Below are 25724 nucleotides of genomic sequence, written 5' to 3' on the forward strand. Positions count from 1 at the left end.
TTTGAATGGCAGGGAAAAAAGGAGATTCCACCTGAACCTTAGGAATAACTTCCTAATAGTGAGAGCTGTTCAACAGTGGAACTCTCTGCTCCAGAGTGTGGTAGAGGCTCCTTCTTTGGAGGCTTTTAAACAGAGGCTGGATGGCCATCTGTTGGGGTGCTTTGAATGTGATTTTCCTTCTTCTTGGCAAAAAGGGGTTGAACTGAATGGCCCATGAGATCTCTTCCAACTCTATAATTCTATGACATGTGTCAAAGTCAAGATTTGGAAGGCTGCAGTTTGTTCTGTTTAGTCAGGAGACTGGGGTTTGGATTGAGATACAAGGCTTTTGCATATATGTCCGACTTAGTCCTTTATCCTTTAACAGTCACAAATGCTGTTTTGGTTGCAATTCTCATTGTCTTCAGACTGCATGACGGATAATTGAAAAGATTGGAGTTGTCATTCAATACCATCTGGGAAATCACATTAGCTAAAAACTGAAGAACAACTGAAGCATATATATATATGGCTCTCTGTATCCATAGATTCCTCATGCATGGATCCAATGTCCCTTTGAATGGTGACTTCTCAACTCCAGAGATTCATGGATGAAACCGATTATCTTGATTCATTAGAGTCTGGTTTTAGGCCTGGTCATGGAATGAAGACACCTTTGGTCACCTTGGTGGATGACCTCTGCAGAGAGCTAGACAGGAGGAGTGTGTTCTTATTGGTTCTCTTGAATATCTCAGAGGGTTTCCATACCATCAACCATGGTATCCTTCTGGGGTGGCTCTCCAGAATAGGTTTTAAGGGCATTGCATTGCAGTGGCTCCGTTCCTTCCTAGAAGATTGATTCCAGTTGGTGAAGCTGGTGGGACCCCTGGCCTTTGACCTGTGGGGTCCCACAAGGCTACATTCTATCACCCATGCTTTTCAACATCTTCATGAAACTGCTGCGAGAGATCATCTGGAGTTTTGGAGTTAGGTGTCACCTGTACACAGATGACACACTATTACTCCTTTCCACCAAAATCCAAGGAAGCCCCCTGAATCCTGAACTAGTGCCTGGCAGCTGTGATGGACTGGCTGAGGGCAAGACAGAGGCCAGACAAGACAGAGGCCTCCTGGTCAGGCTGATTGGGGTATAGATATATTCCATCAATGCAGTTCTCTGCATGTTTACCTAACTCTCAACAATCAATTTGATAAGGCACCTAGAATCATAAAATCATAGAATTGGAAGAGACCTCATGAGCCATCCAGTCCAACCTCCTGCCAAGAAGCAGTAATATTGCATTCAAATCACCCCTGACAGATGGCCATCCAGTCTCTGTTTAAAAGCTTCCAAAGAAGGAGCCTCCATCACACTCCAGGGCAGAGAGTTCCACTGCTAAATGGCTCTCACAGTCAGGAAGTTCTTCCTCATGTTCAGATTGAATCTCCTCTCTTGTAGTTTGAAGCCATTGTTCCGTGTCCTAGTCTCCAGGACAGCAGAAAACAAGCTTGCTCTCTCCTCCCTGTGACTTCCTCCTGCTGCATGCATCCAAGAATGGCAGTGTTGTATAATGTCATAGTTTGCTTTTTGGACTCTGGGAACAGGTTCCAAATCTCTGTTTGGCCATGGAAACCCATTGGGTAGCCTTGGGCAAGTCACAATCTCTCAGCCTCAAAAGAAGACAATGGCAAACCCACTCTGCAAAGTTTTGACTACTAGACAACTTGGAGAAAGTTGGAAATGTCTTGAAGGCACAAAACAAAAAAACAGGATTCAGGCCAGACTATCCCAAGCTGATGTGCTCATTGGGGGATTCTGGGTGATGCAGTAATTTCTCCAGGCTTCCATGAGATACCCAAGACTCGACCTAAGATGTTTGGCATGCACATCTCTGAACCTTGGACCTTCCTATGCTCCAGAAGGCAGCTAAAACACAAAGCTTATCCTCTATGTCCTCCTTTTCTTGAAACCTTGGGCACATTCCTTTCGGAAGGAAGACCCACCGCAACCCATAGGCCAGGCCTTTAAATTGAAATGGGTAGCCAGGATCAAGCCGGGTTGTTGAAAAGACATTATCAAACGTCCTTCAGATTTGCCCTTCTCCACCTTTGGATTCACTCCGGCTAATTCTCTAAGGTCCTGAGTCAAATATTCCATCATTTTAAATGATTATTAAATATCCTTTTTTGGGGAGGATTATAATTGTGTTCCTGATTATACAACTAATATATCTATCTATCTACCCGGATCACAAATAGCCAGACCCATAATGATGATTGAAATATATAATCCCCCCCAAAGATAGTTAGACTAATTTAAACTACCCTCTGCTTAATTAAAGGAAGTCGGAGGATTAGATTTCAGATTTAAGATGCAAGAGGAAGGAAGGGGACTCAAAGTTATGCGGCGAGAGAACTAATTTTATTCCTCTTGAGAGTTTTTAATGCTTGGAACTAGGAGAAGCTAAGGGCAGAAAGGAAGGCCAAACGAGGAAGACAGGGAGCTCAAGTTCCTGCAATACCGGCATCTTCATCTGTCATGTCTCCTGCACATTCTTCCTTCTTTCGAAGGTAAAACTGTGTATGCCCTGCACCTCATGAATTGGGCTGTTACCTGGTATGTGTCAGAAGACTACAATTCCCAGGATGTAAGGCCTGGCCCTGAACGTATGGAGGTGAGTATGGAAAAGATTGTTGCTTATCATCTTCATTCTCCAGTCATGCAAAGGAAGAAGCTGCACAATATCCAGTCCCACCTCCACCTTCATATACACAAGACTCGGGGAGGTATCTTGGGGTGAGAGCACTGCCTTGGAAAGTGTGTGTGTGTGTTCCTCAAACACGGGTGTTTTTCCTTTGAATGACATTCTTGGTACAACTGTGTCAGTGCTTAAGGGAATCACCAGGGCTGCTCCTTCTGACATCAATAGGTCCAACTCTCTATAACAGGCATGGATAAACTTCAGCCCTCCAGGTATTTTGGACTCCAACTCCCACAATTCCTAACAGCCTCAGGCCCTATTTATTTGTCGTGTCAGAGCAGCCAGCCCATTATATTACATTTCTAACAAAACAAAGCAAACAAACAGAAAATTACACAACTTGTGAGTTTGGTAGCTGGTTAAATGTCCTTTGACCAGTATCTGGCCACTTGGAGTGCTTCCAGTGTTGCTGCAAGAAGGTTCTCCATTGTGCATGTGGCAGGGCTCAGGTTGCATTGCAGCAGGTGGTCAGTGGTTTGCTCTTCTCCACATTCGCATGTCGAGGATTCTACTTTGTAGCCCCATTTCTGAAGGTTGGCTCTGCATCTCGTGGTGCCAGAGCGCAGTCTGTTCAGTGCCTTCCAAGTCACCCAGTCTTCTGTGTGCCCAGGAGGGAGTCTCTCATTTGGTATCAGCCATTGGTTGAGGTGCTGGGTTTGAGCCTGCCACTTTTGGACTCTCTCTTGCTGAGGTGTTCCAGCGAGTGTCTCTGTAGATCTTAGAAAACTATGTCTAGATTTAAGTCGTTGACGTGCTGGCTGATACCCAAACAGGGGATGAGCTGGAGATGTCTCTGCCTTGGTCCTTTCACTATTGGCTGCTACTTCCCGGCGGATGTCAGGTGGTGCAATACCGGATAAGCAGTGTAATTTCTCCAGTGGTGTAGGGCGCAGACACCCCGTGATAATGCGGCATGTCTCATTAAGAGCCACATCCACTGTTTTAGTATGGTGAGATGTGTTCCACACTGGGCATGCATACTCAGCAGCAGAGTAGCATAGCGCAAGATCAGATGTCTTCACTGTATCTGGTTGTGATCCCCAGGTTGTGCCAGTCAGCTTTCGTATGATATTGTTTCTAGCGCCCACTTTTTGCTTGATGTTCAGGCAGTGCTTCTTGTAGATCAGAGCACGGTCCAGAGTGACTCCCAGGTATTTGGGTGCGCTGCAATGCTCCAGTGGGATTCCTTCCCAGGTGATCCTCAGGCCCTTTCCTTTTCCCACTCAGCCACTTAAGCCACGTGACTGACCAAGAGGACCTCTGTCTTGTCTGGATTAAGATTCAGCTTGTTAGCCCTCATCCAGTCCACCACAGCTGTCAGGCACTGGTCCAGGATTTGTGGGGCTTCCTTGGATTTTGGTGGAAAGGAGTAGTAGAGTTGTGTGTCATCTACGTAGAGATGGCACCCAACTCCAAAACTCCATATGACCTCACCCAGCTGTTTCATATTGAAAAGCATGGATAGAATGGAACCTTATGGACCTCACAGGTCAAAGGCCAGGGATCTGAGCAGGTGTCTCCCAGCTTCACCAACTGGGTGTGATCCTCCAGGAAGGTGTGGAGTAACTGCAATGCAATGCCCCCAAGACCCATACTGGAGAGCCACCCCAGAAGAATACAATAGTCAATGGTATTGAAAGCCACAGAGATATCTAAGAGAACCAACAAGGACACACATCCCCTTTCTAACTCTCTGTGGAGGTCATCCACCAAGGTAACTAAAGCTATCTCCACTCTGTGACCAAGCCTAAAACCAGACTGCAATGGATCAAGATAATCAGTTTCATCCAAGAATCCCTGGAATTGAGAACCACCACTCAAAGGAGCTTTGGATCCATGCATGGGGAATCTGTGGATATAGAGGTGAATTAGATAGATAGATAGATAGATAGATAGATAGATAGAGGTTTTCCCCTGACATTAAGTCTGTTTCCGACTCTGGGGTTGGTGCTCATCTCCATTTCTAAGCCGAAGAGCCAGCGTTGTCCATAGACACCTCCAAGGTCATGTGGCCAGCATGATTGCATGGAGCACCATTACCTTCCCACCGGAGCAATACCTATTGATCTACTCACATTTGCATGTTTTCAAACTGCTAGGTTGGCAGAAGCAGGGGCTGACAGCGGAAGCTCATGCCCCTCCCCAGATTTGAAGAGGAAGGAGAGGAGGAAGATGAAAGGGGAGGAGGAGGAGAGGAAGAGGAGGAAGAGAAAAGAAAGGAGGGGGTGAAGTAGAAGAGGAAAAGGGGAAGAAGACGACAAGGAGGAGGAGAGCTGGAATGCACCAAGTTTCTTATGGGTCATGCATTTGCAATTGGTTCGTATTCACAATCTCTAGAAGGAAATACAAAGGGATTGTGACTGTCCTTCAGTCTCCACTTAGAATCATAGAGCTGGAAGAGACTTGGTGGCCCATCCAGTCCAACCCCATTCTGCCAAGAAGCAGAAAAATTGCATTCAAGCACCCCCGACAGATGGCCATCCAGCATCTGTTTCAAAGCCTCCAAAGAAGGAGCTTCCACCACACTCTGGGGCAGAGAGTTCCACTGCTGAACAGCTCTCCTTACAGTCAGGAAGTTCTTCCTCATGTTCAGGTGGAATCTCCTTTCTTATAGTTTGAAGCCATTGTTCCATTGTGTCCTAGTCTCCGGGGCAGCACAAAACAAGCTTGTTCCCTCCTCCCCAGGCATGTAGCCAGGGGAGGGGCTTTGGGGGCTTCAGCCCCCCCCCCCGAAATTCTCATGGTGGTCCGCGAGAAGGCCTTACTGGTACATTATTTAAATGGTTATGTTATTCATATCATGATCTGATCACCATGCTCAATATATCCCATATGCATGGGGGTATTGGGGTAATGATACAGAAGGTTTGCTAGGGTTTGCTAGGGTAGACCCTCTTTCATTCAGACTCAGCCCCCCCCCCCAAATCAAACTCAGCTCCCCCCAAAACAAAATCCTGGCTATGGGCCTGCTCCTCCCTATGACATATTTATACATGGCTGTAACTTATGCCGCAGCAGCTGCTGTGAGCAATAGAGGTCTGTTCTCTGTCCTTTGTGAAGCATCCGACTGATGGTCTTGCCCTCTCCTGCAAATGATCTCTAGTGCAAAGAGGAATTGATGGTCACTGGAAATCAGAAAAAAGTAGGACAAAGTTCTCAAGAGGTTGACTTCCCCCCAGCCAAGTATTGCATGCAGAATCTTGACATGCCACATCCCAGAAGTCTGCTGTAAAAAGAAGGCCGGTGTTGCATCAGTCAAGCTTTGAGCCTTGCAGGAAAGCAGAAACCTGGGGGCCACCCCAATTTCCCTTCCTTCAGCAGTTCTTGGAGCTGCCAATACGTGAGCAGCTCCCAGGCGATCGGTTTGTCTTCCTTCCCCTCTGACAATAAATCCAATCACCCTCCAGACAGGTAAATAGAATTGATCAGGGTTCCTGCTGCAGCCCCCCGCTCTGGACGCTTGCCGAAACTCCTCTTCCCATAATGAAGTGCATGGAGGAAAGAAACTGGACTGATTACCCTGCGTGCTTTCAACTGGGAGAACTGCAGAGACACTTCTGTCATTACAGGTACATTCATCATTGGCAAAAACACGGCCCAAACCCAAAGGAGGAGAGAGAGGAGGGAGCTGGGGAGCTAGGCCTACTCCCAAGTGTCCTCGTTAGCCTGCAAGAAATTTGTGTCCACACTGCACAGTTGTTGCACTTTGATACCACTTTCTTCATCATAACTCCACTTATCAAACTGAAAGTCAACTTCACGAGCCATGAAAGTCATTGACCACCAAATGGATTGAACTGGACTCCTCGTTGGGGATGTCCAAGGGTAGATATATGATATAGATAGATAGATAGATAGATAGATAGATAGATAGATAGGTAGATAGATAGATATTATAATCAGTAGAGCTAGTTATTTTTCCCCATTGATGCCACTGCAAGCTGAAATCCCTTGCCATCATTTCAAACACTACTTGATAAGGCCTGGTGTTTTACTTACACTTCATTAATTAAGTGAATAATAATTTGAAAAGAAGTTGATCATCAATTAGTGAGTTAAATAATGGTTCCCTTTTACTTTCAGGAGTAACCTCCTCTTTCTTTTCTCCCTTCCGCTTTCTCTCACTCTCACTCTCTCTCTCTCTTTGGGGGGGGGGGGGGGGTTGGACTGGTTAATCACTTTTGCTCCGTATAATGAGGCTCCTCTGGTTGCTATGCAACCGCCTCCTCGTTCAAACAAGCAGCAGCTGCTGCCCATCACTACCAGTCGGAAAGGATGGGGAAGGGGATGCCGGAGGGCACCGGGGAGTTGTGCCAGGCGGGTTGCCCTCCTTCTCCAAACAGGCGGTGAAGGAAACCTTCTGAGACAGAACAGATTGGGCACCGGCCTCACCTGGAGAGCGCTAAAGCATGATGCCAGGACTATCATGAGCAGAAGTGGCCACCATTCAGGTCCATGAGTGAACATACAACCTATGTGGTCTCTGGATCCACCCTGTTGTGGTCTATGAGGTCCTCCACCAGTTCCCAAAAGCTCCCAACCACATGGAAAACATGAAATGTCATCATGATGAGAGTGCCAATGCATGATGCCTATCAGTCTATCCATGGCAGATCTACCTACCATTCATTCAGATCCATAAGTGGGCACTGGACATGATCCAAGACCCCCACCCCCGTTGTGGTCTATGAAGCCCTCCGCCAGTTCTTCAGAGCTCCAAACCACCTGGTAAAAAGTGGTGAGAGCACCAAAACATGATGCCAGGTCTATCAGTGGCAGATCTACCCACCCGTTTTCTCAAGTTCATGGATGGACATTGGACACAATCCAAGAGGCCCATAGACACCCCTGTTATTGGAGCTTTGAGTTCCTCAACCCCCCGTTGTGGTCTATGAAGCCCTCCGCCAGTTCCTCAAAGCTCCAAACCACCTGGTAAAATATGGTGAGAGCACCAAAACATTATGCCAGGTCTATCAGTGGCAGATCTACCAACCCGTTTACTGAAGTGCATGGATGGACATAGGACACAATCCAAGAGGCACATAGACCCCCCCCCCCCCCCCGTTATGGTCTATAAGGTCCTTCACCAGTTCCTCAAAGCTCCAAGCCACCTGGTAAAAAGTGGTGAGAGCACCAAAACATGATGCCAGGTCTATCAGTGGCAGATCTACCCACCCATTTACTCAAGTTCATGGATGGACATTGGGCATAATCCAAGAGGCCCATAGATCCCCCTGTTATGGTCTATAAAGTCCTCCACCAGTTCCTCAAAGCTCCAAGCCACCTGGTAAAAAGTGGTGAGAGCACCAAAACATGATGCCAGGTCTATCAGTGGCAGATCTACCCACCCATTTACTCAAGTTCATGGATGGACATTGGACACAATCCGAGAAGCCCATAGACCCCCCTGTTGTGGCACGTGGGGTCCTTTACCAATTCCTCAATTCTCTCACACACCTGGAAAAATAGAATTTCATCACACCAAGGTATGATGTGAGGTCTGCCAGTGACAGATCTAACCACCATTCATTCAGGTTCATGGATGGACATTAGACATGATCCAAGAGACCCATAGACCCCCCTGTTATTGTCTATGAGGTCCTCCACCAGTTTCTCAAAGCTCCAAACCACCTGGAAAAAGTGGTGACAGCACCAAAGCATGATGCCAGGTCTATCAGTGGCAGATCTACCCACCATTCACTCAGGTCCATGGATGGGCATTGGACACGATCCAAGTGGCCCATAGACTCCCCTTTTACGGTGTGTGGGGTCCTTTACCAATACCTCAAAGCTCCCAAACACCTGGAAAAATAAAAATTTCATCACGATGAGAGCATCAAAGCATGATACCAGGTCTATCAGCAGCAGATCTATCCACCATTCATTCAAGCCATAGGTGAGCAAAGAACACAATCCAAGAGGGTTGTAGACTCCCTTTTTGTTGCCTATGAAGGCTTCCACCAATTCCTTGAAGCTCCCAAACAACTAGAGGGGGGGGGGTTAAATTTCACCATAATGAGAACGCTAAAGCTAGTGCCCACTTTTCATCAAGGTCCATGGATGAGCTTCAGGCAAAGACCTATGCAGCCCATGGACTCCCCTTTTGTGGCCTATGAGGTCTCCAAGCATTCCACCTGTTTGGGGGGGGGGGGTGATTGATATTTCATCATGATTTACATCATTTGACTCTCTAAACAACACAGAACTCCCACTAAAATTATTTATTTATTTACTTTATGTTATATCCCAAAATAGGGGCTCAAGGCACCCGAAGAAGCATGTAGATCATTTCCATTCCCTATATCACCCCAGCACACAATAATACACCTTTTTTCCTATATAGTCCCTCTCAAAATGACAAAAGGATGCAATGGCACATCCCATCACAATTTTGAGAGGGATCATAGAGGGAAAAGAGACAAGGGTCTGGAGAACAAGCCCTATGAGGAGTGGCTTAAGGAGCTGGGCATGTTTAGCCTGAAGAAGAGAAGGCTGAGAGGAGATATGATAGCCATGTATAAATATGTGAGAGGAAGCCACAGGGAAGAGGGAGCAAGATTGTTTTCTGCTTCCCTGGAGACTAGGACGCAAAACAATGGCTTCAAACTACAAGAAAGGAGATTCCATCTGAACATGAGGAAGAACTTCCTGACTGTGAGAGCCGTTCAGCAGTGGAACTCTTTGCCCCGGAGTGTGGTGGAGGCTCCTTCTTTGGAAGTTTTTAAACAGAGGCTGGATGGCCATCTGTCAGGGGTGATTTGAATGCAATATTCCTGCTTCTTGGCAGGGGGTTGGACTGGATGGCCCATGAGGTCTCTTCCAACTCTTTGATTCTATGATTCTATATTCCAGCTTGCTTGTGGGGGGAGGGGATTATCATTGTCGTCATCATCATCACCATCACCATCATCCTGAGAAAACAAATCCCATTCAAGTTTCTAGTCCTTCTTATGGCAGAGCTACACTCCTAACCTGGAGAGATCTCAGAAGGCGTTGCAGAATATGGTTTTCCAGGAGCAAAGAATAGGACAAAAGTGTCCCGTAGAAGCAAAAATCCCACAATGGGAGCAAAGCAAAGTGCAAAGAGGCAATCCAGATTTCTTGCCAAAGTCCTGCCCAAATGGCCCTCTGGAAAGGTCACTCCAGTTCAAAGCTCAGTTCAAAGAGAGGCCTGTGGTCTGATCTCATGTGGTGACCATCCAGACATCTCAAAACCATTGTCCACCAGTTTATGGGATTCAGAGCAACTCTGCCTCTGGACATGGAGCTAAAACTCCATTACAAGCCATTCTGTTAATGACAAATGGAGGAGTTGCCGCTGGGACCATTCTTGAATTTCCCCTCATCTTTTTTTTATTTTTGGAAAGCTCTCCAAATCCGTTGCCCTCCAGACAACTTTCTTGCAAGGCCATCCGTGAAATGAACTGAAGCAGGAGATGGGGAGGAAATGCAAATGGGTCTGTTGCTCCGATCGGAGAGAAGCAAAGTTTACTTTTTCAAGGGCAACTTCCAGATTGGCCCAGTCAGCATGGTCTCTGGTGATTGGAATCCATAGATAGATAGATAGATAGATAGATAGATAGATAGATAGATAGATAGATTAGAGTAATTGACTCATTCAAAGAATGCATAACTCTACGTTACACACTGACATAATGTGGAGCCCCCAGTGGTGCAGTGGGTTAAACCCCTATGCCGGCTGGACTGAAGACTGACAGGTCGCAGGTTTGAATCCGGGGAGAGGTGGATGAGCTCCCTCTATCAGCTCCAGCTCCTCATGCGGGGACATAAGAGAAGCCTCCCACAAGGATGATAAAAAACATCAAACCATCCGGGCGTCCCCTGGGCAACGTCCTTGCAGACGGCCAATTCTCTCACACCAGGAGCGACTTGCAGTTTCTCAAGTTGCTCCTGACACGACAAAAAAAAAACATGACATAATAAGCAAGAATATGGGACTTAGGTGTTTCGAGAAAGTCAACGCAAAGAGTTGAGGAAGTGGATGATGGAACGGACATTAAATAACTTTACAGAAACTTGGTCCACTTTTATTTGCTCAGAGTCTCAGCATTCTTCCTCCTTTATGGAGGGATTCCCTTGGTGGAATCAGACATTAATAATAATAATAATCATCATCATCATCATCATCATCATCATCCCGCAAAGGTCATGGAAAATGAACATGCAAAAATACGGTGGGGTTTTCAAATCCAGACTGACAAAGTTTTGGAACACAATACACCAGACATCACGATTGTGGAAAAGAAAAAAGTCTGGATTATTGATGTCGCCATTCCAGGTGACAGTTGCATTGAGGAAAAACAATAGGAAAAACTCAGCCGCTATCAAGTCCTCAAACTGCAAAGACTCTGGCGTAAACCAGTCCAGGTCTGGAGAACAAGCCCTATGAGGAGCGGCTTAGGGAACTGGGCATGTTTAGCCTGAAGAAGAGAAGGCTGAGAGGAGATATTATAGCCATGTATAAATATGTGAGAGGAAGCCACAGGGAGGAGGGAGCAAGCTTGTTTTCTGCTTCCTTGGAGACTAGGATGCGGAACAATGGCTTCAAACTACAAGAGAGGAGATTCCATCTGAACATTAGGAAGAACTTCCTGACTGTGAGAGCCGTTCAGCAGTGGAACTCTCTGCCCCGGAGTGTGGTGGAGGCTCCTTCTTTGGAAGCTTTTAAGCAGAGGCTGGATGGCCATTTGTCAGGGGTGATTTGAATGCAATATTCCTGCTTCTTGGCAGGGGGTTGGACTGGATGGCCCATGAGGTCTCTTCCAACTCTTTGATTCTATGATTCTATGATTCTAGGTGGTCCCAGTGGTCATTGGCGCACTGGGTGCCGTGCCAAAAGATCTCAGCTGGTATTTGGAAACAATAAACATCGACAAAATCACGATCTGTCAACTGCAAAAGGCCACCTTACTTGGATCTGCGCGCATCATTCGAAAATACATCACACAGTCCTAGACGCTTGGGAAGTGTTCGACTTATGATTGTGTGATATGAAATCCAGCATATAGATCTTGTTTGCTGTGACATACTGTGCTTTTGTGTCAGTAAAATAGTAACAACAACAGAACTGCAAAGACTCTGGCACAAGCCAGTAAAAGTGGTCGCAGTAGTGTTCGGCACACTGGGTGCAATGCCTACAGACCTTGGCCTGCACTTAAAAACAATCGGCACTGACAAAATTACCATCTGTCAGCTGCAAAAAACCAGCATAGTGATCTTGTTTGCTGTGTACTCATCTTGTTCTGTATCAAATAATAATAACAACAACTTTATTCTTGTACCCTGCCACCATCTCCCTGAAGGGACTCGGGGCGGCTTACACATGGGGCAGAACGTCCAACAGACATAAAAGAAAAACAAACCATTAAAACAAAAACACCACCAAAATAAGTTTCTCCTTGACATTAAGTCTAGTTGTGTCTGACTCGGGGGGGGGGGGGGTGCTCATCTCCATTTCAAAGAGCTGGCATTGTCCGTAGACGCCTCCAAGGTCATTGGGCTGGCATAATTGCATGGAGTGCCGTTACCTTTCTGCAAAAGCGGTTCCTATTGATCTACTCACATTTGCATGTTTTTGAACTGCTGGGTTGGCAGGAGCTGGGGTAATAGCAGGGGATCATACACTTCTCCCTGGATTCGAACCACTGATCTTTAGGTCAGCAAGCTTTACAGCTCAGTGGTTTAACCCGCTGCGCCACCAGGGGCTCCAACTAGGGACTAGTAGTCCTCAAATGCGTGTTGGAACATCCAGGTTTCCAGATCCCTGCAAAAGGATGACAGTGAAGGGGATTGCCTAATCTCCCTGGGCAGGGTGTCCCAAAATCGAGGGGCCACCATGAAGAAGGCCCTCTGTGGCATAATGTAAAATAAACCACATGTAGTACACATTTGATCAGCCCACACACTGCCTTGCCAGAGGAAGAAAATATGTCATACAGATGAACAATAAGGAACAAGTAGTTTACTCTTCATAATTCAGAACAACATATTTACAATCATGTGATCAGTTGCAGCGACTCACATAACGTCCTTTTATAAGAGATTTAATATTATCTTTCTTTGTCCATGTGGATAAACTCTGTCAGCCGCTCCTGAACCAAGAGTACACTCAAAACTCTGTCACTCTCTGGTGCTTTGAATGCAATTTTCCTGCTTCTTGGCAGAGGGTTGGACTGGATGTCCCATGAGGTCTCTTCCAACTTTATGATTCTATGATTCTCTCTGTGTTTCTCTGCAAGCACCTGCATAGCTCAAGCCTGAAAATGTAACAGTAACCAAAACTCCCAGGCTCAGCTAGCTCCCCGGGAGTAGCCCAACCGATCAACTGTGTGCATCTTATTTTACAGTTGACACACACACACACTAACAGATTTCTTACATGCGCCAACACCCTCTCCCTCCTCCCCATCAACTGATTCATAGGGGAAGATGTGATGATGATAATAATAATAATAATAATAATAATAATAATCCTTTATTTATACCCTGCTACCATCTCCCGGAGGACTCGGTGCAGCTTACAAGAGGCCGAGCCCAATTACATCAATAAAAACAACACAGCAATACAGACAATAAATAACTTATAAACAAAGCAATGAACAATAACAGTAACACCACGACGCATTAAAAACCTATGGCAGGGCCAAATGTAATAATTAAAATTTTAAAATACTGGGCATGACAAGGTGACATATAACTAGGATAGGTATTCGGAGAGAAATGGAGCAAGCAGACAATCCTAGATCATTAGTAAAGTGCGATTAGGAACATGTTGCTTAGGGTTCCTTATTCTGGGAAGGCACACTGGAACAACCACGTTTTCAGGCTCCTCTTAAAGACTGCCAGAGTTAGGGCATGCCTAATGTCCTTGGGGAGTGAGTTGCAGAATCGAGGGGCCACCACTAAGAAGGCCCTACCCCTCGTCCCCACCAATCGTGCTTGCAATGGAAGTGGGATCGTGAGCAGGGCCTCTCCAGATGAATGAAGAGATCGTGTGTGATTATTGATTCTGGAGGCTAAATACTGTATATTGTATTCATGCTTTGGCAATGACATTCATAGAATCATAGATTCATAGAATCACAGAGTTGGAAGAGACCTCATGGGCCATCCAGTCCAACCCCCTGCCAAGAAGCAGGAATATTGCATTCAAATCACCCCTGACAGATGGCCATCCAGCCACTGTTTAAAAGCTTCCAAAGAAGGAGCCTCCACCACACTCCGGGGCAGAGAGTTCCACTGCTGAACGGCTCTCACAGTTAGGAAGTTCTTCCTCATGTTCAGATGGAATCTCCTCTCTTGTAGTTTGAAGCCATTGTTCCGTGTCCTAGTTTCCAAGGAAGCAGAAAGCAAGCTTGCTCCTTCCTCCCTGTGGCTTCCTCTCACATATTTATACGTGGCTATCATATCCCCTCTCAGCCTTCTCTTCTTCAGGCTAAACATGCCCAGCTCCTTAAGCCGCTCCTCATAGGGCTTGTTCTCCAGACCTTTTATCATTTTAGTCGCTCTCCTCTGGACACATTCCAGCTTGTCAATATCTATCTTGAATTGTGGTGCCCAGAATTGGACACAATATTCCAGATGTGGTCTAACCAAAGCAGAATAGAGGGGTAGCATTACTTCCCTAGATCTAGACACTATGTGGTCACCTTTTGTTTGTGCTGTTGGTATCATGGCCATCATGGAGGTTGAGAACATCAATAATGTTGAGATATGATGTTCTGGATGGTTCTGAAACCCAACCTAGAACATCTAGAACCAGGATACAAAACTAAAGCTTCATCAAAACCTTCCCGAACTTGAAACATGTGATTCTACATTCTCCTTCTCTACGATATGAAAACCTGTTTGTGTTATTAATAATTCTATCACCCAACCCTTCTTAATATTCCTTTGGGTTCTGTTGAGTGTCGTAGATTGTGCCTTATATTCATCTTTTCAGTAAGAGTCAAGAAAAAAATTAAGTCATTGCCCAACGGGGTTCAAAGCTTGAACATTTTACACCAGTTCCTCAAAGCTCCAAACCACCTGGTAAAAAGTGGTGACAGCACCAAAGCATGATGCCAGGTCTATCAGTGGCAGATCTACCCACCCGTTTTCTCAAGTTCATGGATGGACATTGGACACAATCCAAGAGGCCCATAGACACCCACCCACCCACCCCCCCACCCCGGTTATGGTCTATAAGGTCTTCCACCATTTCCTCAAAGCTCCAAGCCACCTGGTAAAAAGTGATGAGAGCACCAAAACATGATGCCAGGACTATCAGTGGCACATCTACCCACCACTCACTCAAGTTCATGGATGGACATTGGACATGATCCAAGAGGTCCATAGACTCCCCTTTTGTGGCACGTGAGGTCCTTTACCAATTCCTCAATTCTCCCACTTCCACACCTGGAAAAATAGAATTTCATCACATCAAGGCATGATGTTTGGTCTGTCAGTGGCAGATCTAACCACCATTCATTCAGGTCCATGGATGGACATTAGGCATGATCCAAGAGACCCATAGACCCCCCACCCCCCACCCTCGTTATTGCCTATGAGGTCCTCCACTAGTTCCTCAAAGCTCCAAACCACTGGTAAAAAGTGGTGACAGCACCAAAGCATGATGCCAGGTCTATCAGTGGCAGATCTACCCACCGTTCACTCAGGCCCATGGATGGGCATTGGACATGATCCAAGTGGCCCATAGACTCCCCTTTTATGGTGTGTGGGGTCCTTTACCAATACCTCAAAGCTCCCAAACACCTGGAAAAATAAAATTTCCTCACGATGAGAGCACCAAAGCATGATACTAGGTCTATCAGCAGTAGATCTACGCACCACTCATTCAAGGCCATGGGTGGGCAAAGGACACAATCTAAGAGGGTTGTAGACTCCCTTTTTCTTGCCTATGAAGGCTTCCACCAATTCCACCAAAGTTAAGTCATTGCCCAACGGGGTTCAAAGCTTGAACATTTTACACTAATTTCCAGTTGTGGTTTCTGCTTTATTTTATTTTAAAGGGCTTTGGAAATGCTTCCAAAGGCAGTTGGTACCTTTGGCCCAATAGGAAGGTATTTAAAGAGTAGTCCTTCTTTATAATAGTAATATAAACCAAAAGGATTTTTAATTAAAATGCCGAATGAGGCGCAGTGACCCACAGGAGTGGGGAACCATTCTCTCCCCATGTGTCCTCCTTGCCTTTGGTTTGGCCAAAGAAAGTGCCTTTAATTTGATTTAGGATGCTGGCTCTCTTTTCTTGTTTTTTTGGCCAGCCAAACAAGAGCCCAGCTCCCCAGGAAAAAAGGGGGAAATGCATTAATTAATTCCCAGCCTCCCAAATCCAAAGGGTAAACTTTGAAATGGCTACAAAGCTACAAGAACAGATGAAGGGAGGTTGTGTTTGTGTGTGTGTGTGCATGTCTTGGAGGGGAGGAAAGAAGCCCTCATTGAGTAACCGATATCAATTACGGGAGACAAGCTTTTGAGCCTGCACTAAACGATAGGAGGAATTGGCCAGAGAGAGACTGAGAGACGAGGAGACATGTTATTATTTACGCCAGATTAAGAAAACTATCCAATTTGCCGGCCATCTCTTTCCACTGGGAGCCGGCGGGATTTTATTATGCGTCTTCTGATTTTTCATATTCGCTAAATGAATTGCAGTGGAGGCTAGGTAGTTAGCCGATAGTTTAATGCAATTAATTAATTGGCCATCTTTTCTTGTTTTCTGATTTCAATGTGCTTTCTTCATCCAGACACTTTCTGAGACAGCTTTGTGTCACCTACACAAATATATATACATATACACACACACACAAAGCTGGCTTGTGTTTACAGTAAATAAAACTGAAAGGATGATTTCCCCAAAACCCAGCTCAGGGTAATATTGCATTACTGGAAATAGACCAGATTGTGTGGTTGGTTTGTGTTTGTATGTATGTATGGTGTGTGTGCGCCTGCTTTGGCTTTTCTTTCTCTTTTTCCTCCTCAACTGTTCCGTGAATTGTCTGACATAACTAGAAGCGAAGCAGTACATTTCTTCAAACAATGCTTTCCCTCGATTCCATTTGTAATGGAATTGGAGGGAGGAAATGTAATTGTGTGTTAAACACGAGGCAGCCATACATGAAGATAAGGAGGGCTGAGTGACTGCCTATGGAAATCCAAGCCCCGCCAGCCAGATACTGGAGGTCTATCGGGGAGTTAAATGATTTTCTCCCCCCCCCCCTCTCTCTCTATAGTAGAAAGTATATACATATATATACATTCATGTGAGTATATATGAAACAGGGGCATTGATTTGCTTCCCTTTAAACAAAAATTAAAAACCTCTCCGGTTGTGCGGAGATGAAGAGGACACTATTGTGAGAGCGGAAATCATTCCCAGATTTTGGTTACTGTCTCTGTGTATATTCTGTGTTTTATTTACAAGAGCATAAGGTAGGCGTTGCAAAGAGCCAGGGAGATGTGTAGGAAATCTTTTGGAAACTGGAGGAGAAAACACAGAGGTTATTTGGGTTGTTGTAGGTTTTTTCGGGCTATATGGCCATGGTCTAGAGCAGTGTTTCTCAACCTTCCTAATGCCGCGACCCCTCAATACAGTTCCTCATGTTGTTGTGACCCCCAACTATAACATTATTTTAGTTGCTACTTCATAACTGTAATTTTGCTAATGTTATGAATTGTAATGTAAATATCTGATATGCAGGATGTATTTTCATTCACTGGACTAAATTTGGCACAAATACCTGATACGCCCAGATTTGAATATTGGTGGGGTTTGGAGGTGGGGTGGGGGGGAGTTAATGTTGTCATTTGAGAGTTTTAGTTGCTGGGATTTATAGTTCACCTACCATCAAAGAGCATTCTGAATTCCACCAACAATGAATTGAACCTAATTTGCCACACAGAACTCCCATGACCAAGAGAAAATACTGAAAGGATTTGGTGGGCATTGACCTTAAGTTTGGGAGTTGTAGTTCACCTACATCCAAAGAGCACTATGGACTCAAACAATGATGGATCTGGACCAAACTTGGCACAAATACTCAATATGCCCAAATGTGAATACTGGTGGAGTTTGGAGAAACTAGAGCTTGACATTTGGGAGTTGTAGTTGCTGGGATTTATAGTTCACCTCCAATCAAAGAGCATTCTGAACCCCACCTACAATAGAATTGAGTAAAACTTCCCACACAGAGCCCTCATGACCAACAGAAAATATTGTGGTCTCTGATGGTCTTTGGCGACCCCTCTTACATCCCTTGGCAACCCCTCCAGGGGTCCCGACCCCCAGGTTGAGAAGCGCTGGTCTAGAGGCATTCTCTCCTGACGTTTCGCCTGCATCTATGGCAAGCATCCTCAGAGGTAGTGAGGTCTGTTGGAACTAGGGAAAAGGGTTTATATATCTGTGGAATGACCAGGGTGAGACAAAGGACTCTTGTCTGCTGGAGCTAGGTGTGAATGGGTTGTTGTAGGTTATTTCGGCCTATATGGCCATGTTCTAGAGGCATTTTCTCCTGACGTTTTGCCTGCATCTATGGCAAGCATCCTCAGAGGTAGTGAGGTCTGTTGGAACTAGGGAAAAGGGTTTATATATCCGTGGAATGACCAGGGTGGGACAAAGGACTCTTGTCTGATGGAGCTAGGTGTGAAAGCGTTGTTGTAGGTTTTTTCGGGTTCTAGAGGCATTTTTCCTGACGTTTCACCTGCATCTATGGCAAGCATCCTCAGAGGTAGTGAGGTCGGTTGGAACTAGGAAAAAGGGGTTATATATCTGTGGCATGGTGCCGGTTAACTGAGTTTCTACATGAGGAAGAACTTCCCTACCATAAGAGCTGTTCAACAGTGGAACTCACTGCCTCAGAGTGTGGTGGAAGCTCCTTCCTTGGAGGCTTTTCAACAGAGGCCGAGTGTTGGACCAGATGGCCCATTTGGTCTCTCCCAATATGACTCTAGGGTTTCTTAGTGTGTGTGTAGCAAATAAAATGCCCCTTTAGTCTGAGAGAACATCTCACGGAGTCTCCTCGGGGACATAGAGTGGAAGAACAGAACAGAATGGAATGTTTCAAGAACGGAAAACTGAACGTTGGTGGACAGGAAAAGAGATTTAAAGATGGGCTCAAAGCCAACCTTTAAAACCCTGGCATAGACACTGAGAACTGGGAATCTCTGGCCCTTGTGCACTCCAGTTGGAGATCAGCTGTGACCAGCAGTGCTGGCATAGACACTGAGAACTGGGAAGCCCTGGCCCTTGAGCGCTCCAGTTGGAGGCCAGCTGTGACCAGCAGTGCTGTAGAATTTGAAGAGGCACGAATGGAGGGCGAAAGAGAGAAACGTGTCAAGAGGAAGGCACATCAAGCCAACCTCAACTGGGACTGCCTTCCACCTTCCACCTTCCACCTGAAAACCGATGCCCTCACTGTAGGAGAACATGCAGGTCAAGAATAGGGCTCCACAGTCACCTACGAACCCACCGCCAGGACACTACACTTGGAGGACCATCATCCTCGGACTACGAGGGATCGCCTAAGGAAGGAAGGAAGGAAGGAAGAGCAGAATACAAATAAATTTATTATTATTATTATTATTATTATTATTATTATTATTACCTTCTTGGACTCGCTGCACACCTAAATCCAGTGAATATATAGATTGACAAGAAACAATTCCTACTGCATTCAGGCAAGGAAACATGTGTAACCACAGGCCTAAATCCTGTTACTTCTTCTGACTTAAAGCAGGCCTGTTCAATGACTGGAGACTTAGAAAATCCCTAGATGTAGCTGATGTAATATTGAATAAATAATCTCCAGGGGAATGAGATCATTTGCCCAAATTCCCTGCAGCAACATTCAGTGTTTGCATGACAAAATGTGAGGTCTTGTGTCCCAAAGATCCAAAGGTTTTTAGGGAGGGAAGAGAGGGTGAGTCGTTGAAAGCTTTCATGGCCAGAATCACTGGGTTGCTGTGAGTTTTCTGGGCTGACTGGCTGTGCTCCAGAAGCATTCTCTCCTGACATTTCGCCCACATCTATGGCAGATATCACCAGAGGTTGTGAGGTCTGTTGGAAAGGTTTATATGTTTGTGGAATAATGTCCAGGGTGGGAGAAAGAACTCTTGTCTGTTGGAGGCAAGTGTAAATGTTGCAATTGACCACCTTGGTTAGCAATGAATAGCCATTAAACCCCTGTGCTGGCAGGACTGAAGACCGACAGGTCACAGGTTCAAATCCGTGGAGAGGCGGATGAGCTCCCTCTATCAGCTCCAGCTCCTCATGAGGGGACATGAGAGAAGCCTCCCACAAGGATGATAAAAACATCAATTCATCCAGGCATCCCCTGGGCAACGTCCTTGCAGACGGCCAATTCTCTCACACCAGAAGCAACTTGCAGTTTCTCAAGTCGTTCCTGACACGACCAAAAAAAAAACTTCAAACTTGTCTTGTTGCTGCCTGGAGGGGGGGGGGGATCCTTTGTTGGGAGGTGTCCAGCATTCCAGGAATTCCAGACAATAGTAAATCAAGGCCAGCATAGTCTTGTCTGGAGTTCCTGGAATGCTGGAACACTCTAACAACTACCATGTCAGACTACACAGGAAAGCCATTGAAATCCACAAGCATGTAGACAAAATTTCAACAGAAAGGAGAAAAAGATGTTGTTGAATGCTTTCATGTGCCAGAATCATTGGGTTGCCGTGAGTTTTCTGGACCGCATGGCCATGTTCCAGAAGCATTATCTCCAGACATTTCGCCCACATCTATGGAAGGTATCACCAGAGGTTGTGAGGTCTGTTGGAAACTAGGCAAGTGAGGTTTATATGTCCGTGGAATAATGTCCCGGGTGGGAGAAAGAACTCTTGTCTGTTGGAGGCAAGTGTAAATGTTGCAATTGGCCACCTTGGTTAGCACTGAATAGTCATGTAACTTCAAACCTGTCTTGTTGCTGCCTGGGGGAATCCTTTGTTGGGAGGTGTCCAGCATTCCAGGAATTCCAGCCATACTAAATCAGGGCCAGCTTAGTCTTGTCTGGAATTCCTGGAATGCTGGACCACTCTAACAACTACCATGTTAGACTACATAGAGAAGCCATTGAAATCCACAAGCAAGTGGACAACATTTCAACAGAAAGGAGAAAAATGTGTTGTTGAAGGCTTTCATGTGCCAGAATCACAGGGTTGCTGTGAGTTTTCTGGACTGCATGGCCATGTTCCAGAAGCATTCTCTCCTGATGTTTCACCCACATCTATGGCAGACATCCTCAGACGTAGTGAGGCCTGTTGGAAACTAGGCAAATGAGGTTTATATATCTGTGGAATAATGTCCAGGATGGGAGAAAGAACTCTTGTCTGCTTGAGGCAAGTATGAATGTTGCAATTGACCACCTTGATAAGCACTGAATGGCCTTGTAGCTTCAAAACCTGCCTCTGTAAACCGCCTTGAGTCACCTGCGGGCTGAGAAGGGCGGTATAAAAATATAATAAATAAATCCACAAGCATGTGGAAAATCTCAACAGAAAGGAGGAAACCTTGCTTAGACCACACCTGGAATATTGTGTCCAAGAGAGATATTGACAAGCTGGAATGTGTCCAGAGAAGGGAGACTAAAATGATCAAAGGTCTGGAGAACAAGCCCTATGAGGAGCAGCTGAAAGAGCTGGGCATGTTTAGCCTGAAGAAGAGAAGACTGAGAGGATACATGATGGCCCTGTACATATATGTGAGAGGAAGTCACAGGGAGGAGGGAGCAAGCTTGTTTTCTGCTTCCTTGGAGACTAGGACGCGGAACAATGGCTTCAAACTACAAAAAAGAACATTCCATCTGAACGTTAGGAAGAATTTCCTGACTGTGAGTGCTGTTCAGCAGTGGAACTCTCTGCCCTGGAGTGTGTGGTAGAGGCTCCTTCTTTGGATGTTTGTAAACAAAGGCTGGATGGCCATCTGTCAGGGTTGCTTTGAATGCAATATTCCTGCTTCTTGGCAGGGGTTGGACTGGATGGCCCATGAGGTCTTTTCCAACTCTATGTTTCTATGATTCTAACCATGAAAATGAACAACATAATAATAATAATAATAATAATAATAATAACAACAACAACAACACTTTATTTATACCCCGCTACCATCTCCCCAGGGGACTCGATGTGGCTTACATGAGGCCGAGCCCAGAGTACAACAATACAAGCAATAACAACAATACAGCAATTTAAAAACAACCAAGACAATAAAACAATAACATAAGCATTAACAATAGGACAACACACTTTAGAAACTATGGGTAGGCCAAATGTAATTAAAATTAAAAAAAATGCAACAAGTATTTTATTTTAAAAAAAACTAAAATCAGGATAATAAAGAAAGAGCAACACTTAAAAAAAAACAGGGGAATTCCAGACAAGAATAAATCAGGGCTAGCTAACACCTCCTAACAAAGGATTCCCCCAGGCAGGAAGCAGTCAGGTTTTGAAGCTGCAAGGCCATTCAGTGCTAATGAAAGTGGCTAATGGCAACATTCACACTTGCTAGGTTCTTGTGGGTTTTTTCGGGCTATAGGGCCATGTTCTGGAGGCATTTTCTCCTGACGTTTCGCCTGCATCTATGGCAAGCATCCTCAGAGGTAGTGAGGTCTGTTGGAATTAGGACAATGGGTTTATATATCTGTGGAATGGCTGGGGTGGGGCAAAGAGCTCTTCTCTGCTGGAGCTAGGTGTGAATGTTTCAACTGACCACCTTCATTAGCATTTGAAGGCCTGGCTGAGCCTGGGAAAATCTTTTGTTGAGAGGTGTTAAGATGTGCCTGGTTGTTTCCTCTCTACTGTTTTGCTGTTGTAATTTTGTTCCCAGGCTCAGCCAGGCCTTCAAATGCTAATGAAGGTGGTCAGTTGAAACATTCACACCTAGCTCCGCAGAGAAGAGCTCTTTGCCCCACCCCAGCCATTCCACAGATATATAAGCCCATTGTCCTAATTCCAACAGACCTCACTACCTCTGAGGATGCTTGCCATAGATGCAGGTGAAACGTCAGGTGAAATGCCTCTAGAACAGTGTTTCTCAACCTTCCTAATGCTGCGACCCCTTCATACAGTTCCTCATGTTGTGGTAACCCCCAACCATAAAACTATATTCATTGCTACTTCATAACTGTAATGTCAATATTTTCATTCACTGGACCAAATTTGAATAGTGGTGGGGTTGGGGAGGGGGGATTGATTTTGTCATTTGGGAGTTGTAGTTGCCTACAATCAAAGAGCATTCTGAACTTCACCAACAATGGAACTGAACCAAACTTGGCACACAGAACTCCGAGACCAACACTAGAAAGGCAATACTCTGATGGGCATTGAAGTTGAGTTTGGGAGTTGTAGTTCACCTACATCCAGAGAGCACTGTGGACTCAAACAATGACGGATCTGGACCAAACTTGGCACAAATACTAAATATTCTAAGATGTGAACACTGATGGAGTTTGGGGAAAATAGACCTTGACATTTGGGAGTTGTAGTTGCTGGGATTTATAGTTACCTACAATCAAAGAGCACTGTGAACCCAGCCCATGATGGATCTTTCCCCTCCATGGGCAACATTGAGTATTGGTGGGGTTGGGGGGGGGGCTGTTTTGAATTATGGGAGTTGTAGTTCACCAACACCAAAAAGGAAGAGAAAGACAGGTGTAGAGAACTTCAGCCTTCTCTTCCAAATGGTCCCTAAGACCATCAGAAGTTTGTGTTTTCTGATGGTCTTTGGCAACCCCTCTGAAACCCCCCTCATGACCCCCCAGGGGTCCTGACCCCCAGGTTGAGAAACACTGACCTAGAGATCCCTTGAGACAGCATTTGAATGAAATCTACAAACAAATTCACTCACCTGGAAGCAGAGGCGGCCCTAGGTAATTTTCAATGGTAAGCAAACAGTATTTTGGCACCCCCTCCCCCAACCAATCATTGATATATATTTTCTGTTCGTCGTGGGAGTTCTGTCTGCCATATTTGGTTCAATTCCATCATTGGTGGAGTTCAGAATGCTCTTTGATTGTAGGTGAACTATACATCCCAGTAACTACACTTGCCGCACTTGCTCCCTTGCCTGGCCCACTTTGGGTCCGGAGGCGTGCCTGAAGACCCCGGCATGTGCACCAAAAGTCACCTCTTCTCCTGACTTTCTTCTCAGCCATTGGGACCAAGAGAGAGAGAGAGAGAGAGAGAGGTGGAGATGCCCACCTTTCCTGAAGGTAGGCGCAAAAACAAAGGAGGGAGCGGAGGTGGGAGATACCTCCAGCCAGAGGGTCTCTCTCTTTCTCTCTCTCTCTTGGTCCCAATGGCTGAAGAGAAAGTCAGGAGAAGAGACGAGTTTTGGTGCGCACACTGGGGTCTTCAGACATGCCTCCAGACCCGAAGCGGGCTAGGCACAGCGGCTCCGCCCCTTGGCCCACCCGCGGATTGGGGAGAGGAGAGGAGGCAGGTGGAGCACCGGGGGATCGGGAAAGGGAGCCGGTCATGGGGAAGGGATCGAACGCAGAGAACAATTGAATGCCGGCTCTGCTCGTGCACCCGGTGGCCGGGTGGAGCAGGAACGAGAGGGGCTAGGCGAGGCTCAAGGGCCCGGCCCCTTTGGGAAGAGGATCGTCCGGCAGCGAGGCAAGAAAGCCGAGGCTCCCCCCGGACTGCTAGGGCTGTTGTGAGCTGAGGGGGCGCTCCTCAAGTGGTGGTTGGGGGGCATTTACAGAGGCACTTCTGCACCCCTGGCCGAAAAAAAGTGTTCTGCGACCGCTTACTTTGCGTAATGGACGAGCCGCCCCTGCCTGGAAGTGAATTTCATGCAACATCTTGGGTTTGCTTCTAGTGAAGTTCCCATCTCGCTTTCTAGGATTCTGGAAGATAGAGTCCAAAAAGGATCATTTCCCCCAACTCTGATTCCATCTCATTCCAAACTTCCCATTCTTTCCAGTCGTATGATTGTGTGCGTCCTTCCCAATATTATTGCCGCAGGTCTGATGGTTGTGAAAGTGCCAGTTACAGCAGTTTCCACTTAAAGGTATTGGCAGGCTGCGGCCTTTATGTTCCATCTCTATGTAGATTTCCTTTTTTTTATGATGATTGTTCCTGTCTGTCTCCATAACCGCCGCCTCCTCTTTTTTCCGTCACTTAAATGTTTTAAAAGGGTTTCCTCATCTGTACTTAACAGTGAGCGAAATTAAAAAGAAACAGTGGGAAATATTGGAAAATGAAGTGCATTCGGTATAATAAATTCGAAATGAACAGAAAGCGGGCCAGATTGAAAGCAATATCACTTTTGGCTTGCGGGTATTAATAAAGGACTGGGCAAGGCTTGGGTTTGGGGCAGGAGGAATGAGTTTGAGAAAGACACGAATGGGTGCTCTGTTTCTCTTCTTTCTTCCTTTTTTTGTGTATTCCCCTCCCATTAAAATTGGATGGCGCTTTTTTCAATATTAAAAGCAGGGAGGTGATGAAATTTCGGAGCGACGCAAGGCAGGGTCAAAGACTAATTTCATTCCTCTCTTTCGGGTTCTTTTTATTATGTTTTTTTCTCTCTCTCTCTTTTCTGGTCAGCATTCTGTCGATAATTAATCAAAAGCGGTGTTTCTTAATGAAACACTTTTCATAAGGTGATAATGAGCAGGAAAAGGAAAAGGGAGGGTTGGAGAGAGAGAGACAGACATCAATGGCAAGAGAACCAGAGTGGATTGGAGGCACATTCCTAGGAAGAAGAAGAAGAGTGTTGACAACTGCAGCGGAAACTGGTACAGCTTCTCTAAGTGCATCTACACCAGCATTTCTCAACCTGGGGGTCAGGACTCCTGGAGGGGTCACAAGGGGGTGTTAGAGGGGCCACCAAAGACCACCAGAAAGCACATAATTTTCTGTTGGTCATGGGGTTTCTGTGTGGGAAGTTTGGCCCAATTGTATCATTGGTGGGGTTCACAATGCTCTTTGATTGTAGGTGTGTGCTGTCACGCA

Source organism: Anolis sagrei, chromosome Y (assembly GCF_037176765.1).
Source record: "Anolis sagrei isolate rAnoSag1 chromosome Y, rAnoSag1.mat, whole genome shotgun sequence".
NCBI lineage: Eukaryota > Metazoa > Chordata > Lepidosauria > Squamata > Dactyloidae > Anolis > Anolis sagrei.